Source organism: Rhinopithecus roxellana, chromosome 19 (genome assembly GCF_007565055.1).
Source record: "Rhinopithecus roxellana isolate Shanxi Qingling chromosome 19, ASM756505v1, whole genome shotgun sequence".
NCBI lineage: Eukaryota > Metazoa > Chordata > Mammalia > Primates > Cercopithecidae > Rhinopithecus > Rhinopithecus roxellana.
This window is the reverse complement of record NC_044567.1, coordinates 46523340-46541068: the sequence shown is the minus strand read 5'-3', so window position 1 is coordinate 46541068 and position 17729 is coordinate 46523340.

Below are 17729 nucleotides of genomic sequence, written 5' to 3'. Positions count from 1 at the left end.
AAGCAGGACGAGTCAGCCTCATTCCAAGGGCTCTTTTATATGGATAGCTATGGAAACAATGCAGCTGCCTCTTCTTTCTTAAGTCAAAAGGAATTGTTTGGCAAAATACCTCTTGGCAATCTAGCGTCCCCGCATAATTCTCATTCATATTAAGAATGGTTGGATATAATTAGAAATATTTTTCTTATTGAGTATGTGAATAAATCTCCAATGGATAATTTGAGAAGATGATCTGAAAGAAAGAGTCAAGCTGGGGGATAAAGGCCGTGGCTGGGCAGCCAGGATACCTGGTTTCCCTCGGAACTTCTTTTTGGCTTTGCTGGGCATACCATTCGGGCTTGCCTTGCATCACTTTTGCATATTTCACATGTTAGGTCACATAAATAAAATACAACTATGTATTTTAATTTTGTGGACAGTTAAGTTTTACCTGTGGATCCTTTCTTTCCAGCCGTGCAAAATTAAGCGATGTGCCTTCAAAAACTTAAAGAGACAGAAAGTCCTCTCTGTTGTTCCAATATTTCTGTAGTTTCAGAATTTCCTTGCTGTCTCACCTTTTTGCTTTTGCCAAAGCTGTTCACTCTACTCCACGCACCATTTCCTGTCCCCCCTACCTATTTGACTTGCCTGCAATAAAAAAGGCTGAATATTTTCTAGTAGCAGAGGCGTTTTTAGAGAGTACTTTTCAACATTTTTTCATGTCATAGCCCACTGAGAAAAAAATGACAATATTAGTGTTGCATGCTAGAGTAATGGGGAAGGGATTTGTCTGTATCTGTAAAGGGCTTGGGGAGAATATTTTTAATTTTTTTACATTCCTTTATGTAATATAAATATAATAACTATGATACGCATAGCATTAAGGAAAATATTAAATACTGAATATGTCGGAAACTTACAAATAATATCTTCTTGAAAATCCTAAGGAAAAATGTCAGCTATATCCCACAAATAAAACTTGTTTGTATCTGACTTTATACTTGAAATATGACACAAATTTCCTGATCAGATTTTCAAAAATGATACAAACAGTATCTGCGTTCTTGATAATTACCACCGTGGGGCTCTTTGTCCAAGAAAGAGGGATGAAAATGGAAAACCAAGTAATTTACAACTGTTGAAGTATTTAAAAAATTTACCAGCTCTTTTCCTTCATTGAAAAATATAATGTTGAATATTCTAGTATAATGAAAATAAGTTTTTAATCCATTTGAACTCTCTCTTTCATATCAAATATTTCAAAGGATAATGAAGCTCTAATCTTCAAAAACTTCATGGGTTAAAGGACTCATCAGTTGCTAGATTGGTCAAAGGGCACACTAGTCGCAAATACACAGAAGTACCTGATCTATTCAAAGTCTCAGGTTTGGAACTATTACTATGAGCTACCTCTTCCAGTACAACCTACTTAGTCTTCTGGCACCTTTACTCTGGCTGGTGCTCTCTGGGCAGCATGCCTTGTCCCAGGCATCCTGGAACACCAATCCTCCCAGCAATTCCAGGGGTCTCTTGACTGCAGAAGACAGCATTCCATTCTCAGCTGGCTGCTGAAGTCCATCCAGCACATGGCAAACACCACCATTGTGCTTGCCTCCCATGGGGATCATAGGTTATGCTGTCAAACTCCAATGCAGCCCAGTCAACACTCTGAGGAAACCTTGGTCAGCCTTCTCCCAGCTAGGAGCCACCTCCCAAGGCTGTGGTCCCCCCTGCCCATCCAGCCATTCTAAGACTGAAGAGATCAACATTTTATGGCACATCAGTTATCTTTTTGATGCCAAGACACACTGGTTGGGAAGCTCTGTTTTAAGGTGAGCTGTGGAGCTGTTTTTTCAAACTAAACAGCCATTTTTAGTGCCCACAGCAATAGTTTAATATTCTCTTGTCCATCTCTGCTGCCGATGGACATTTTCCTTATGATTTATTAAATATTTCTTACGTTATTTACAAAATGATCCTCACTTTTTTTTTGAAACAGAGTCTCACTCTGTCGCCCAGGCTGGAATGCAGTGGCATGATCCCGGCTCACTGCAACCTCCACCTCCTGGGTTCAAGCAATTCTCCTGCCTCAGCCTCCCAAGTAGGTGGGACTACAGGCACATGCCACCATGCCTGGCTAACTTTTTGTATTTTTAGTAGAGACAGGGTTTCACTGTGTTAGCCAGGATGGTCTCGATCTCCTGACCTTGTGATCCACCCGCCTCAGCCTCCCAAAGTGCTGGGATTACTGGCATGAGCTACCACGCCCGGCCCGATCTTCCACTTTTAAGCCAATCCATGGTTCTGTATTCTGTTTCCTCAGTTGGTAAACTCCTTCATTGAATACTGTCTTCTGTAGGTAGCAGCTGTCTAATACATTGTTTTTGACTGTAAACAAGAAAATGCAAAGCCTTGTTCCCAGTGGTTGAGAGATACACCTTAATTGTTCCCGTGCCACTTGGCTCATGGTCTGTGACTGTTAAATGTTCTCTGAGAACAAGGGCTTAAGGAATATGTCATTCGGGATCATCTTTTCCACTATGTCCACTATGTAAACAGGTCAAAGACTTACATTCACTTTGTGTCCTTTTCTTGATTTCATTGTATTTTTTTACCACTGCTGCAATAAGTCAGGGGCTTTCTACTTTGCATTGCTCGCACCTGGGAATATCTGTCACATTTTGGTGTGGTGACAGCTTGGGAATGAGCTAATTTAAGAGTGCTGCTACTCTCTCTGAATCTCCTTGCATGGCATAGACAATGCAAGGAGATTCAGAGAGAGTAGCAGCCACTGATCTGGCCTTCAGGAAGATTACAATCTAAGAAATCAAGAGAGCACTAATAGATGGCTCAAGTCACCTTCAAAACAAGTGACAGCAGCCGTTAAAAGATATAATGTATAAATCCTTTGAGAAAAGGATCTTTATTTTCTGCGTCTACTCGATCCTCATCAACACTTAGGGTAATGCTAACATGTAGAAACTGCCCCGGAATTCTAGTTTGTAAATTCCCAGATGTTCCAGGTTTCTTTATCCTAATCATTCTTGTCCCCAACAACTGAAATTGGGACCTGAATTTAACTTTTGACTACATACCAGCTGGATATCTTTGGAAATTTACTAAACCTTCTCAAGACTCAGCCTCCTGCTCTATACAAGGGATAAGGAAGTGCTACCTCATAGGGGTTTGTGAGGAGTCAATAAGACACGAAAGTGCTTAGAAGGTGAAAACAGTGACTGGTACCCATCACTCATTCAACTGATATTAACAATTGTGATTACTATTGCCCCCCACAGTTTGTTAGTTCTTATTCTGAAGTCTCTGCTGGAAGTGAAACTAGTTTTCTTTCTGATCTCTATAACTAGACGTGCCCCCTTGATCATTTCAGTTACTCAATAAACATTTGCACAGCACGACTATATGGCAGGCTCTCGGGTAAACTCCCCACGGCCACCAGGGAATGCCCTCTTCTCTTTCATATTATTGTTTGATTTTATCAAAATGCAGCTCCTATTCAGACATTTTTCTCAATTATTCCATCAGATAGAGAAAAGGCAGTTTGGCCCAGACAGAGAGACAAACTCGTGTCAGCTATTACAGTTAAGAAAGGTGTGAAGATGCTGGGCGTGGTGGTTCATGCCTATAATCCCAGCACTTTGGGAGGCTGAGATGGGTGGATCACCTGAGGTCAGGAGTTTGAGACAAGACTGGCCAACATGGTGAAACCCCCTCTCTACTAAAAATCCAAAAATTAGCTGGGTGTGATCGCTGGCACCTGTAATCCCAGCTATTCGGAAGGCTGAGGTAGAAGAATCGCTTTTGAACCTGGGGGGGTGGAGGTTGCAGTGAGCCGAGATGGCACCATTGCACTGCAGCCTGGTGACAGAGCAAGACTCTGTCTCAAAAAAAAAGAGAAAGATATGAAGAAATGAGGGCCCAGGCTAGGGAGTTGGTGGTGGAAATAGAAAACTGATCAAGAAATTTGTTAACAGGTGATCTTTGGAGAGGGGAAGTGAATATTAGGTAACTTGGTGGAGGGGAGACTGACATTTCATACCATACCATTTTTGTATTTTCAAAATTTTATGCTGGGTACATGTATTATTGTTTTAAAAATTAAAAGTGATGATTTGTCAAAACAGGATCCCCCCTAAATATTGGAAGAAAGTAACAGATGGGATTAAAAGAAGAATTAAAGAGATGGCAGATTAAGCCCTAGAAGAGTCGGGACTCAAGAGGAAGGTTTCCCAGTGACCACTTCTGTCTTTTTTCCATAGTCTAAACTCCAGGCCCATCAATCCACATTGTTAATGAGTGTTGGTGTTGTTTTCCAGGAATGCATTGGTTTTCTGTTTCAAACTTCGTACATTTGCACCAGTATAAAGCCCCATTGATAGAGAGCTATACTTCCAAATGTCTAGTCATAGAACTTTCTGAAAATTTGCTTTATAAAGAAAAAACTTGGCTAGTAAGAGGCCTGTAGGAGAGCTCATAATTGGAAGTTACTGAGACATAATTTAGAGCCATTTATAATTTGAATAAAAATATATGCATATATTCAAATTTAAGTATTTATTTAAATACATTTATATATAAATTACAAATATAATTTTTATCATACATTGCATTACTCCTTTTAGTTCCAGATTTAGCTTTCAAAGAATACATTATTTAGTCCTAATTTGAAATAAGTGGAAAAAGGAAAGTTTGTATCTGTTTGCACTTTTGGGTAGAACTGCACAGGAAGTGGCTGGAGGGGGTGCTATATCAAAATCCAAGAATCCAAAGACTTGCTGTATGTAAAGCATTCTATTAAGTGCTTAGGAGAGAGGAAGATGGGCCTAACTCTCAGCAGTTCCACCAGCACAAAGCACTTAATCTGCATGTAAATAAGGGAGTGTGGTGATCCTTCATGGAAAAATTTGGGAGAAGCAAAACTAACTCCCTTAAGACTAAAATTAACGTCTGTTTGTTTTTCTGTCCACAAAAGTAAAATAGGTACATGGATATTCTAGCAATTTGGAAAAAGCACAGCAAAAGAGTATAAGTTAAGAGAAATGGTTTCTTACTAGTGAGTGTAGAAAAAAAATGCATTCATTTCTGCACCTTTCAACATTCGCTTACCATCTTTTATTAGATTAATTTGATTAGGCAATTAAGAGGCATAATCAGTATGTATATGAACTCTATAGGCCTCATGCCTGTCAAATATTAGGCATCAATACATGTTGGTTGGATGACAAAGGAGTAAGCATTGTTCTGATAATGCCACTACTTACCTGGCATTTTATAGCCTGTAAAATGAACCTCTTTCAACAGCTCTGAGGTACGGATAGCACAGATAAATTCTCTTCATTTTCTTTTCTTTTTTTTTTTTTTTTTTTTTTTTTGAGACGGAGTCTCGCTCTGTCGCCCAGGCTGGAGTGCAGTGGCCAGATCTCAGCTCACTGCAAGCTCCGCCTCCCGGGTTCCCGCCATTCTCCTGCCTCAGCCTCTGGAGTAGCTGGGACTACAGGCGTCCGCCACCTCGCCCGGCTAGTTTTTTGTATTTTTTAGTAGAGACGGGGTTTCACCGTGTGAGCCGGGATGGTCTCGATCTGCTGACCTCGTGATCCGCCCGTCTCGGCCTCCCAAAGTGCTGGGATTACAGGCTTGAGCCACCGTGCCTGGCCTAGAGGGGTATTATATGGCTTACCTAATCAGGGCGGAACTCAAAGATTTCTTGCCCCATTCTCCATCGCTTTTAATGCCTAATATATTTAACCCTGAGTGCTGTTCACTCCAGAATTGCTCTAACGCCTTTAGGTTGACTGTTAGGATGTACATTCATAAACTGCTAGCCTTACTCAGGCTTCTTACAATATTGTGGGGAAGATAAAATGATAAATATGCCAATAGTTATTCCAGAATGTAGAAAATGTTAAGTGTAAATCTCCAAAGGAGAGGGCGTTCCCCACAAACCCTTTGCTATCCTGTTTGCTCAGTCTCTTCAAAATTAGCACATTGACTGTGAGAGTATATGCAGATTTCTTTAAGGAAGAAGTCGCATTTTGTTGAAGGATCAGGGAAGGCCTCATGGAAGTGTCATCCCAGATAGTCCATGAAGGAATGGGTAGGATTTAACAGATGGAGATCCAGGAAGAAAGAAGTTCTAGGTGCAAGAACAGAAACCGGAAGAACTGAGGTAGGAGGAAGAAAAGTTGAAGTTGGTTTGAGGAGGAGAGAGCAGTCTTGTCTGACTGGAGTCTAACATAAGTGTAAGGAAGAAGTCTAGGGAGACAGTTGAGGCCAGATGCATCAGAAGCTGTTGTCAGGCCTCACTCGTTAAGAAGAAATGTTCTGGCCCAGAACTCCAAATGAGGCTGACCAGAGCAGCTTCTTTTTATCTTTGTTTTCAGACCACAGACCCCTTCTTTCCTTATCTTTCACTCAGTTCTACACTCTCAGATTAGTTTTCCATCCCCCATATCCACACAGCCACTTTGACCTCCTCCTTTGGCCTCCTTCTGCTCATGATCTCCCACCCTTGACCATACTTGATCCTATTAGTCAGGGCACTTAACCCCTCTCCTACTTCCGTGACCAATGTCCTTCCTCCTGCTGATGCCTGTAGAAGCTGGAAACAGTTATGGGTTGTGTTTCCTGCCCTGCCAGGCCCACTCAGCTTGTGACAACAACGAGCCTTGAATGCTTGGCACCAGGGTTTGACTGTAATAAAATATTTAACTCTCTTGGCTTGGGCACGGTGACTGACATCTGTAATCCCAGCACTCTGGGAGACCAAGGTGGGATGACTGTTTGAGTCCAGGAGTTCAAGACCAGCCTGGGCAACATAATGAGACCCCTCCCATCTCTACAAAAATTAAAAGTTAACCCCTAAATATGAGGCTATTAGCCAACACAACACTTCTGTGAATTTAGAATGCTGTATCATTGGGGACCAAAATTATTTCATACTTACTTTAAAATAAAATCTACCAACACTTTTTGAGAAATTTTAATTTTGCTTGACTATGATGCTTTTTAAAGTCAATTTTTAGGAATGGAAAAAGTATTCAATTAACCCAATTCTATTTTCCTTCTCTCAGTTGCAAGAATAAAAACTGGATCAAAATCATTTTCATCTTGTCCTGCCAAAATTATGCCCCTACAAACAAACCAACAAACAAGTGCAAACCCAAATCCCAAAAGAGAAAAGAAAAAAAGAAGTATGAATTAGAGTGGGAATGGAATTCTCATGGTTGAGGGAGGAAAGATTTTTGCTATTTCTGTGAGCTGGACATTTCAAAGAGACCCAAATGTGAATCAGCTTCCTCAAAACTGCTGCTTTTTCTTTGTGGTTTTGGTTTGTCCCAGGTCAAGCAACTGGTCCAGTGGACAGGAGTTGATGAAAACAAGGCTGTATTCCAAGGCTGAGGAGTATTTTTAGATCTTGAGGAAGAATTTTTTTTTTTGAAGGAAAGGATGGTAATGTCATCCAAAGTACTAGTCCTTTGCAGAAGCTGCTACTTGGCATGTCTCAAGAAGCACTTCAAAAGGAATGCGGCCAAAGGCCAAGCTTCAGGAAGCCAAAGGCTGGAGACCCAGTCGTTCTTCTGGTCTAGTTGAAAAACATGATGGCAGACGTTTTCATGGATTTTCTTACCCTTTGTCCCTTTTATAAACCTTCATGAACACAGGCATTTGCTCTGTTGTGATTGCCCTGTGGAAGACTCTAGCTTAATGTTCTAAATTTTTTCTTCTTTGAGTGATAAGAACAAAAATGATCATTGGAAACCCCCAAGAGATATCATATCCTTGTAGGAAAATATTACCTGGCTGATCTCGAACAGTCTTCAAAGTAAAAATTATGGAAAGAATGGATGAAACAAAGATCAGATGCTGGCGTGTGTACATGTGGGTGCGCTGTGTGTTTATGTGTGCCCAGCACTCACGCATGTGCTTGACTCGAAGTGCCCTTTGCAATTAGGAGAAAGGCAGGAACGGCGGAGCTACTTATTGTTCTTGGATGATTCAGACTCATCAGGGGGTAGCTGGGTGTTTAGATAGATAAGTGCTCCCTGCTAAGATCTTACTAAAGCAAACGATTCTAACTTGGCATTCAGGAAAATCAATAATTTAAGTGAAATAAATTGAATTCTGGAAATTATCTTCAATTGAATCTCGTGATGTTGGTTGAGCTACTCAGGTCTCGTGGGCAAAAACTTAGGAACAGAAAGTTTTTATCAGCTGACTGAAGTGCCATTGCGTGGTGCATGACTGTATTATAGTTTCAAAGTGTTGATGCCTATAAATAATATTTTTAAATATCTACAACTACTGGCTGGGCACGCCTGTAATTCCAGCACTTTGGGAAGCTGAGGCGGGTGGATCACTTGAGGTCAGGAGTTCAAGATCAGCCTGGTCAACATGGTAAAATCCTGTCTTTACTAACAATACAAGAATTAGCCAGGCATGGTGGTGGGCACCTGTAATCTCAGCTACTTGGGAGGCTGAGGCAGGAGAATCACTTAAACCCAGGAGGCAGAGGCTGCAGGGAGCCAAGATCATGCCATTGTACTCCAGTCTAGGCAACAGAATAAGGCTCTGTCAAAAAAACAAAATAAAATATTTACAACTACTGAAATATGACATGAGTATCTATCTTGGTGACTATAATTTATCTTGGTGACTGTGATGGTTAATTTAATGCATCAAATTGACTGGGCCAAGGAGATATAGGTGTAGATATAAGTATAGATATAGATACACACACACACACACACACACACATATATTCAGTTGTTCTGTTTCTCTGGAGAACCGTGACTGATAAAGTGACGAAGTCACAAGCACTACTACTAGTACTTGGGTTTTGTTCCTATACCATATTAGAAGGAAATGAACTGCAGGTTAATTGTTTCTTAATAACTTCCTATTTTCCCAGTCCAAAGGCTGCTCACTTTTCAAGAACCAGCAGATTTATCCACCCATTGCAATCCCCACTGAGACTCCACATTTCTGAAGCCTTTGTGTCCATATAGTAATAACACCCAGCAAGCTGCTTCAATTGTTCATAACATTTCAACTTTGTGTTTCATCTCTCCTTTCCCAGTGCAGGTTTCTTGGAAGCAGGCACTGGACTTCTGCTTATTTTGAAATTCCCTGCCTCAACTGCAACCAGCATACTGATGGGAATCTGGTATTCCAGTGGTTCTCAACCCTGAACACACATCAGAATCACCTGCAGATGCTTGGGTTGTGTTTCCCAGGCCAGCGGTTCACAAAGTGTGATCCCCGGACCAGCAGCATCAGTATCACCTGAGAATTTCTTAGAAATGCAACTTACCAAGCCCTACCTACAACCAACACAATCAGAAACTCTGGGGGTTAGGGCCCAGCAGTCTATGATTTTGGAATGCACTAAAATTTGAGAACCATTGCCCTAAGGACTCTGATCCAGAAGAAATGGAGCGGAATTCAGAAAACTTTACGGAAAAAGTACCATCATCTGGGAAACTCCATGAGGTCAAAGGTAGGGTCCAATTTTCCTCACTATTATACCTCAAGGGCCTGTCTTAGTGCCTGACACATGGTCTGGACTAGAAACTATTTGTTGAATAAAAGAAAGAAATGCAATTTGTGAGGCCCATGTATTGCGCAACTATATTTTTCAGCGTCTGCTGACTTTTATAGAAATTAGATACAAGTCCTTTGGAAGATAAATATTCCCTTTGAAGGTGCTATTTATTGCAAGACATCAATTATTTAACAAACGATGCACCTGTGGCTCATCTAGTAGCTCCAACTAGTGATTTGGCTTATGAGAGAATTTTGAAAAACAAGCCAAAAGGTCAGCATTTAGAAACCTAAATGCCTTCACCGAAGCAAAGGAAACTTTGCTTTCTTTTTTCTTTTTTTTTTTTTTTTGAGACAGAGTTTCACTCTTGTTGCCCAGGCTGGAGTGCAGTGGCGTGATCTCAGCTCACTGCAGCCTCCACCTCCTGGGTTTAAGCGATTCTCCTGCCTCAGCCTCCGGAGTAGCTGGGATTAGAGGCGCCTGCACCACACCCGGCTAATTTTTTGTATTATTACTAGAGACAGGGTCTCACCATGTTGACAAGCCTGGTCTCAAACTCCTGACCTCAGATGATCCACCTGCCTTTGCTCCCAAAGCGCTGGGATTACAGACGCGAGCCACCCCGCCCGGCCTGCATTTTTTTTTTGTTCTATCAGGACCACTTGCCATATTGAGCTCTTTGGGGTTTTCTGATCTTCTTGACTACAGTGAGGACAATATGAGCTCTTGTACTCTACAGAATAAAGGAAGAAAATCCTTCTGCCTTTCACCTTCAAAACATAGGTAGAATAAACTAAAGCTACAGCAGACTCCGATTTCCAAAAGAGCATTATATATATTCAAATAGCAAGTTGTCAGAGAGTGTACTTTGCTCTTTAAATAGCGTGTCATTGATGCATTGATTCTACTACGTGCAAATTGTGGTGTAAGATAAAACAGGGAATGCTGAAAGGTGTTCCTTCTCTCAAAGAGCTCACAACAAAGAAGAGAAACGAGAGCAGGGAAGACGAATAACTACAATCCCTCTTTATCCTCCTTAGTGCTCGACAGAGCCCTTTCCAATGTTTTTCTTTCTTTATCTGTTTGCTTATTGGTGAGTTTGTTGTCTTCCCTCCTCACTAGAGCATAAGTCAAGGAAATCTCATTTACCACCATATCTGACCGGCACTGAGGATATTTCCTGGTGCTGGTGGACACGATAAATATTTCTTAAATGGAATGCTGGAGAAGGAAACACAAAGTTAAACACATGAATTACTACTTTAAAAATATTAGATCCTGGCCGGGCGTGGTGGCTCACACCTGTAATCCCAGCACTTTGGGAGGCTGAGGCAGGTGGATCACAAGGTCAGAAGTTCAAGACCAGCCTGACCCATATGGTGAAACCCCATCTCTACTAAAAATACAAAAATTAGCCGGACCTGGTGGCACGCGTCTGTAGTCCCAGCTATTCCAGAGGTTGAAGCAGGAGAATCACTTGAATCCGGGAGGTGGAGATTGCAGTGAGCCAAGATCATGCCACTGCACTCCAGCCTGGGTGACACAGCAAGACTACGTCTCAAAAAAAAAAAAAAAAAAAAAAAAAAAAAATTAGATCCCACTCTGAGGCATTTATTTTCATGTTCTCTGATGAAGAACCATGCTCTGGATTCACATGGATCTGCGGGGTTCAAGTCTTGGTTCTGAAACTTGCTGCTGTGTGGTCTTAACCATGTTGCTTAACTTTTGACAGCTTCTGCTGCCCCCTCCATTGTGATACTTACTCTGTATTGCCTCACCTGAAGTTTAATTTCTCTCTAAGTCTATTATTTAAGATAAACCAAAAAATGTCCCATAATATTGAAAAACGTATTTTACTAATTCCAAGGACTGCTCGCTTATAACCTTGAAATTACAAATATTTTTATGAAAAACTATATATGTTACATTAAATTTATTTTCCTATTGTTATTTTTGTAGAAAGTTGTGTTAGCTCCCTCAAAGTGGTAAGCTATCTTTTTCATAAGAGGATCATTTTACCCAACAACCTTGTGATAATTAACTCACCATGACTTCCAAATATAGCTCAAATTTACCCAAGCAATATTAGAGAACTTTTAAAATTAGGAGCACAGCTAAAGGAATTTCCTCCTTGGGTTTACAAGTAAAATTAAAGTGACTGAGAATAACTTTAAAACACAAGGCAAGACTTATTTACCTTAAGAGTATTATTGTTTAGTCTATCGAAGTACTTTTAAATTCCATTCTTATTATCATAGGCATCAATAATTCTAACAAAAAGTATTTATGGGTATATATAAATATATATATTATATTTATATAATCACTAAATTAGTATTTTTAGAACAGTGTTTTTCAAACTTTTTCTTCCCATTGCTGAGATGAGATGGTCTTTTCTATGAGTTTTTCTAAATAAGCTGCAAGGTTCTTTCTCATGTGTTCTGGGAGATGTATCTTCTGGTAGTGAGATGTCTAGCCACCACCTGGGACAGCCATGAGACCTGGTGAGAGAATTGCTAAATCATGAAACTCTCCAAGCTTCTAGTGCCCTATATGTAAGGTCAGAATTGTAACACCTGTCCTGCTTTACAGATCAAATAAAAAATTGTGTATAAGGGTGCTGTGATTTGACTGTGTCCTCCAAAGTTCATGTGTTGGAAACTTAATTCCCAATGCAACAGTATTGAGAAGTGAGACATTTAAGAGGTGATTAGGACATGAGGACCTTGCCTTCATGAATGGATTAATGCTGTTATTGCAAGAGTGGGTTCCTAATAAAAGGATGAGATAAGTTGGGCATCTTTTTCCTTTCTTCTCTGCTGATCTCCTCCACTTCTGTCTTCTACAATGGAATGACAAGCAAGAAGATCTTCAGTAGATGCTGGCTCTTCAATATTGAACTTTGCAGCCTCTAGAACTGTGAGAAATAAATTTCTCTTATTCATAAATTATCCAGTCTGGGATATACTGTTATAACATGAAACAGAGAAAGACAAAGGGTTTTGTAAGTGGAAAAACTATATATACCTATGCATATGTGTATGTATAACAACATATATATACACATACATATATATACATACATATATACACATACATATATATACATACATATATACACATACATATATACACATACATATATATTCTATATATATACACATACATATATATTCTATATATATACATACATATATATTCTATATATATACATATATATATATTCTATATATATACATATATATATAGTAGCACTCTTTCATCATAACACTAAACAGGTCTGTGGGAATTTGTTACAGCAGCCATAGAAAGCTAATACTCCTTTATATCCCTATAGTGCCCATGTATTCAACAGGCATGTTTATTTCTTTGTATAGTTGTTTAGGCCCTGAATCAAACTTCTTAGCTGGTTGTACTCAGTTGGTGAAAATTCATCAAATTGTCGTCTTATGATATGTTTACTTGTTTGCATTTTATATCATACTCAATAAACAGTTTTTCTTTTAAAAAAATGCTATTTTCATATAAAGATAGCGGAGAAGTGGCAATCACTGCAGATGTATTTTACTAACAGTCTATCTGGTTAAAGTTCTACAGTGGTTGCTGCTTGAAAGCAAGAAAGAGGTAAGTTCAGGGACCCAAATCTTATAACCTCAAAGTTCATTTTTATATGCCTGGGCGCAGTGAACAATAAAATCCTTTTAGCAATAATTAAACAGATAGAGTGTACTTACACAAACCTAGGTGGTACAGCCTACTCCATGCCTAGGCTATATGGTCTAGCCTATTGCTCCTAGGCTCCTAGGCTCCTAGGCTGAATACTGGAGGCACTTGTAACACAATGGGAAGTATTTATTATGTAAACATATCTAAACATAGAAACAATACAGTAAAAAATATGACATAAAAGATTAAAAAATGGTAGACCAACATCAGATACTTACATGAATGGAGCTTGCAGGACTGGAAGTTGCCCTGGGTGAGTCAGCGAGTGAGTAGTGTGAGTAAACGTGAAGGCCTAGGACATTACTGTATATAATTGCAGACTTTCTAAACACAGTACACTTAGGCTACATAAAATTTATAAAAATGTATTTTTCTCCAGTTATAAATTAACCTTAGCTCACCATAACGTTTTTACTTTATAATTTTTTGACTATTTGGTAATAACACAGCTTAAAACACAAAACACGTTGTACAACTTTGAAAAAATAGTTTCTTTCTTTAAGCTTTTTTCTATTTTTAAAATTAATTTCTTTTGACTTTTAAAACTTTTTTGTTAAATACTGAGACATAAACACACACATTAGCCTAGGCCTACGTAGGATCATTAATATCACTGTCTTCCATCTCCACATCTTGTCCCACTAGAAGGTCTACAATGTCACTAGGCAATAGAAATTTTTCAGCGCCATTATACTCTTTTTTTTTTTTTTTCTCTGAGATGGAGTCTGGCTCTGTTGCCCAGGCTGGAGTGCAATGGTGCAATCTCAGCTCACTGCAACCTCCACCTCCCGGGTTCAAGCGAATCTCCTGCCTCAGCCTCCTGAGTAGCTGAGATTACAGGCATGCACCACCATGCCTGGCTAGTGTGTGTGTGTGTGTGTGTGTGTGTGTATATGTGTAGAGATGGGGTTTCCCCGTGTTGATCAGGCTGGTCTTAAACTCCTGACTTCGTGATCCACCTGCCTCAGCCTCCCAAAGTGCTGGGATTACAGGCATGAGCCACCATGCCCAGCCAGCGCCATTATAATCTTATGGGACCACCTTTGTATATGTGGTCCATTGTTGACTGAAACGATATGTGGTACATGACTGTATACATATATATATATTACATAATATACACATATATAAGTTATTGCTGCTGATATTCTTTAATGGCTTGCTTTTATAAATCCCACAGGAAATGGTTATCAAAGCATTTCAGTGGATCTAGTCGTTAGTCATTCACTCTCTAAGCCTCAGCTAGTAAGACTGAATATGATTGGTCTTCATATTTGCAAGCACAAAATATTCTTTTCACAGTTTAACACTGTCTTGCTTTTTGCTTTTCTTTTTTAATAGAAAGTATTGGAAAAGGCAAATTGGTAAACACTTACTGACTCTGAATCTTAGCTAGAAGAATCCTCTTATTGCTTGACAACTACTTCTTAACTGGGGAACTGAAGCCTTGGATGGCAGAGGGACAGGTCTGAGCAAAATGCCCTGCTGTCCAAGAGGGATCTGGCAGTGACCTAGAACAAATGTCCCATCTCTTATGACAGCCTCTCACAGACTCCACTGAGCCTTTTTCCAGTGGGACATGGCCCTTTATTCAGATCGCTTTCTGATGTTGATTATGTGGTGGGGAAGTTACTTAGGGTTTTTTGCAATAAACAATACATTGCTATACGCAATGATAACGTTGTAAAAATTAAGTATATAAGCATATAGAGTTAAAAAGTGAATGTCCTCCTTTCCCTCTCTCCGCTTCGTCCCACTCTTAGCAGTTTGGAACGTGGCCTTTCAGATCAATTTCTATGCAGTTTTATTATGCTCATGCAAAAAAATTTAATAAAGAGATCACTCTGAACATTTTGTTCAACATCTCAAAAATCTTTTCATGTCAGAACATATATTGATATATCTATTCTGTAATATAAACATGTTATTTAACTTCCGATGAACATTCCTTTCTTTCTCTTTCTTCTTTTTCTCTCTCATTTTGCTATTACAAACAATGCGCCAATCAACACTCTGTTCTACACTTATACACACACACATATGCACATATACACTCATACACATACGTATCTGGAAGATACTTTTATAATCTTGTTTTATACAATTGGTTGTTCAATGCAGGTAAAATTTATTTTTATGTGTAACGTGACGTAAAAATTTAACTTTACTTTAAAAAACAGATATCTAGGTCAGGTGAGGTGGCTTACTCTGGTAATCTCAGCACTTTGGGAGGCCAAGGCGGTCGGATCATCTGAGGTCAGGAGTTTGAGACCAGCCTGGCCAACATGGTAAAACTCCGTCTCTACCAAAAATACAAAAATTAGGCAGGTGTGGTGGCAGGCACCTGTAATCCCAGCTACTTGGGAGGCTGAGAAGAATCACTTGAACCTGGGAGGTGGAGGTTGCAGTGAGCCGAGATTTTGCTGGGATTACAGGAGTGAGCCACCGTGCCCGGCCGAGACTGTTCTTTCACTCAGCAGAATGCCCTGAGAGTCATCCAAGTTCTTGACTGTATCAGTAGTTCCTTTTTTTTTTTTTTTGGTAAGTAGTATTGTACTGTTTGGAGGTCCTACAGTTTATTCTTTCTCTCTGCTGAAGGAAACTTAGGTTTTTGCAGCTTTGGATCGTTATGAATAGAGCTGTCTTAAACATTCATGTACAGGTTTTTGTATGAACGCAAGCTCATTTTTCTTGAGTGAATTCCAAGGAGTGGGATTGCTGGGTTAAATGATAAGCATAGGTGTAACTTTGTAAGAAACTGCAAAACATTTTTAGAGTAGCTATACCATTTTGCATTCCCCCAGCAGTGTATAAGAGTGCCAGCTCCTTGATATCCTTAACAGCACTCAATATGGTCAGTATATTTTTATTTTGATCATTCTGAACAGTGTATAGTCGTGTCTCACTTTGGTTTTAATATGTATTTCTCTAATGGCTAACAATGTTAAACATGTTTTCATTTGGTAAAGTGTCTGTTCAAATCCTTTGCCCATTATTAAAAGGGGTTATTTGTCTTTTTACTTTTGAACTTTGAGAGTCCTTTATATCTTCTGGATACAAATCCTTTGTTAGCAGGGGCATCTTCATGGGAGTGTGACCTGTTCTGCCGCACAGGGCTCCACACTCAAAGGGACCCAGAGCTTTGTTCGATGTTCTACAGTTGCAGTCTTGAAATTCTTAATAATTTTTCAACAAGGGGTCCCACATTTTCATTTTGTACTGAGCCCCATAAATTAGGTAGCTGGTCCTGTTCGTTGGATATGGAATTTGCAAATACACGTTCATAGTGCTAGCTTGTCTTTCCATACCCTTAGTAGTGCTTTTCCCAGAACAAAGTTTTCAACTTTGATCAGGTCCAGTTTATCAAATTTTTCTTTGTTGGATTGCACTTTTGGTGTCATGTCCAGGAGCTCTTTGATCATGAAAATTTTCACTTCTGTTTTCTTGTAAATTTGTTATCACTTTGTTTCACATTAAGATACATCATCCATTTGGAGTTAATTTTTGTATAGTTTATGAGATTTAGGTTTTACATTGAAACTTTGATTGGCAAGAGATTTAAGTTATAGATTAATTTTGGAGGAACTGACTTTTTACAATGTAGCATCTTTATGTCTAGAAGCATGATAATACTTTTTTCATTTATTCAAGTCTTGTGTCCTATAAAGTTTTATGGTTTTATTCCCATATTTCTTGCACTTTTTTCCTGGTTTATTCCTAGGTATTTTGTACCCTTTTTTTGCTATTTGAATGAGATTTGTTTTCCATTATATTTACTAATTCATTATAGTAGATGGACTGAAGTTGCAAAGAAATAATTGAAGATGAATTGAGGTTGAAAAGAAAACTGTTGCTTTTGGGTGTTGATTTTGTAAAGAACTACTTACTAAATGGTCTTAATAGTTGTTTGCTTTTAGGCAGGTTCCAGAAGAGACCATGCTTTCCTCCTCACTTCCTGCCTTTCCCTTATATAAACTAGGGGACTGGAGTGGAGTGGCAGTCAGTTATGAGAGTTCTGCTGAAATGACACCTCTGGACAGCCTGAGGGTAGGAAACGGGCACCATTTGCTGCTAGGTGCTTGGTTCCATTGTTCTCAGCTGTGGGTTTTAAGAGCTAATTGCATCAGCAAAAAAAAAAAAAATAATAAGACAAAGATAAACACATTTTATCAGTTGATATTCATTCAGCTGCAAGTAACAGACTAGTTTAGTGACATTTGCTTTTAAAAATGTGGGGGTTTTTTCCCACATAACAAGAAGTCTTGGGGATAGACCATTGCTGATGTCAGCTCAGTGGTTCAGTAATGCCATTGGGAACTCAAATTCTTCTTTTCTTTCAGACTATTTTTTTTCCAAGCGAACTTTTTCTTTTGGAATAACTTTAGATCCATAGGAAAGTTGCAAAGACAGTACAGGCCTCTCACATCCCCTTCATCCAGTTTTTTCTCATGTTAACATCTTATAT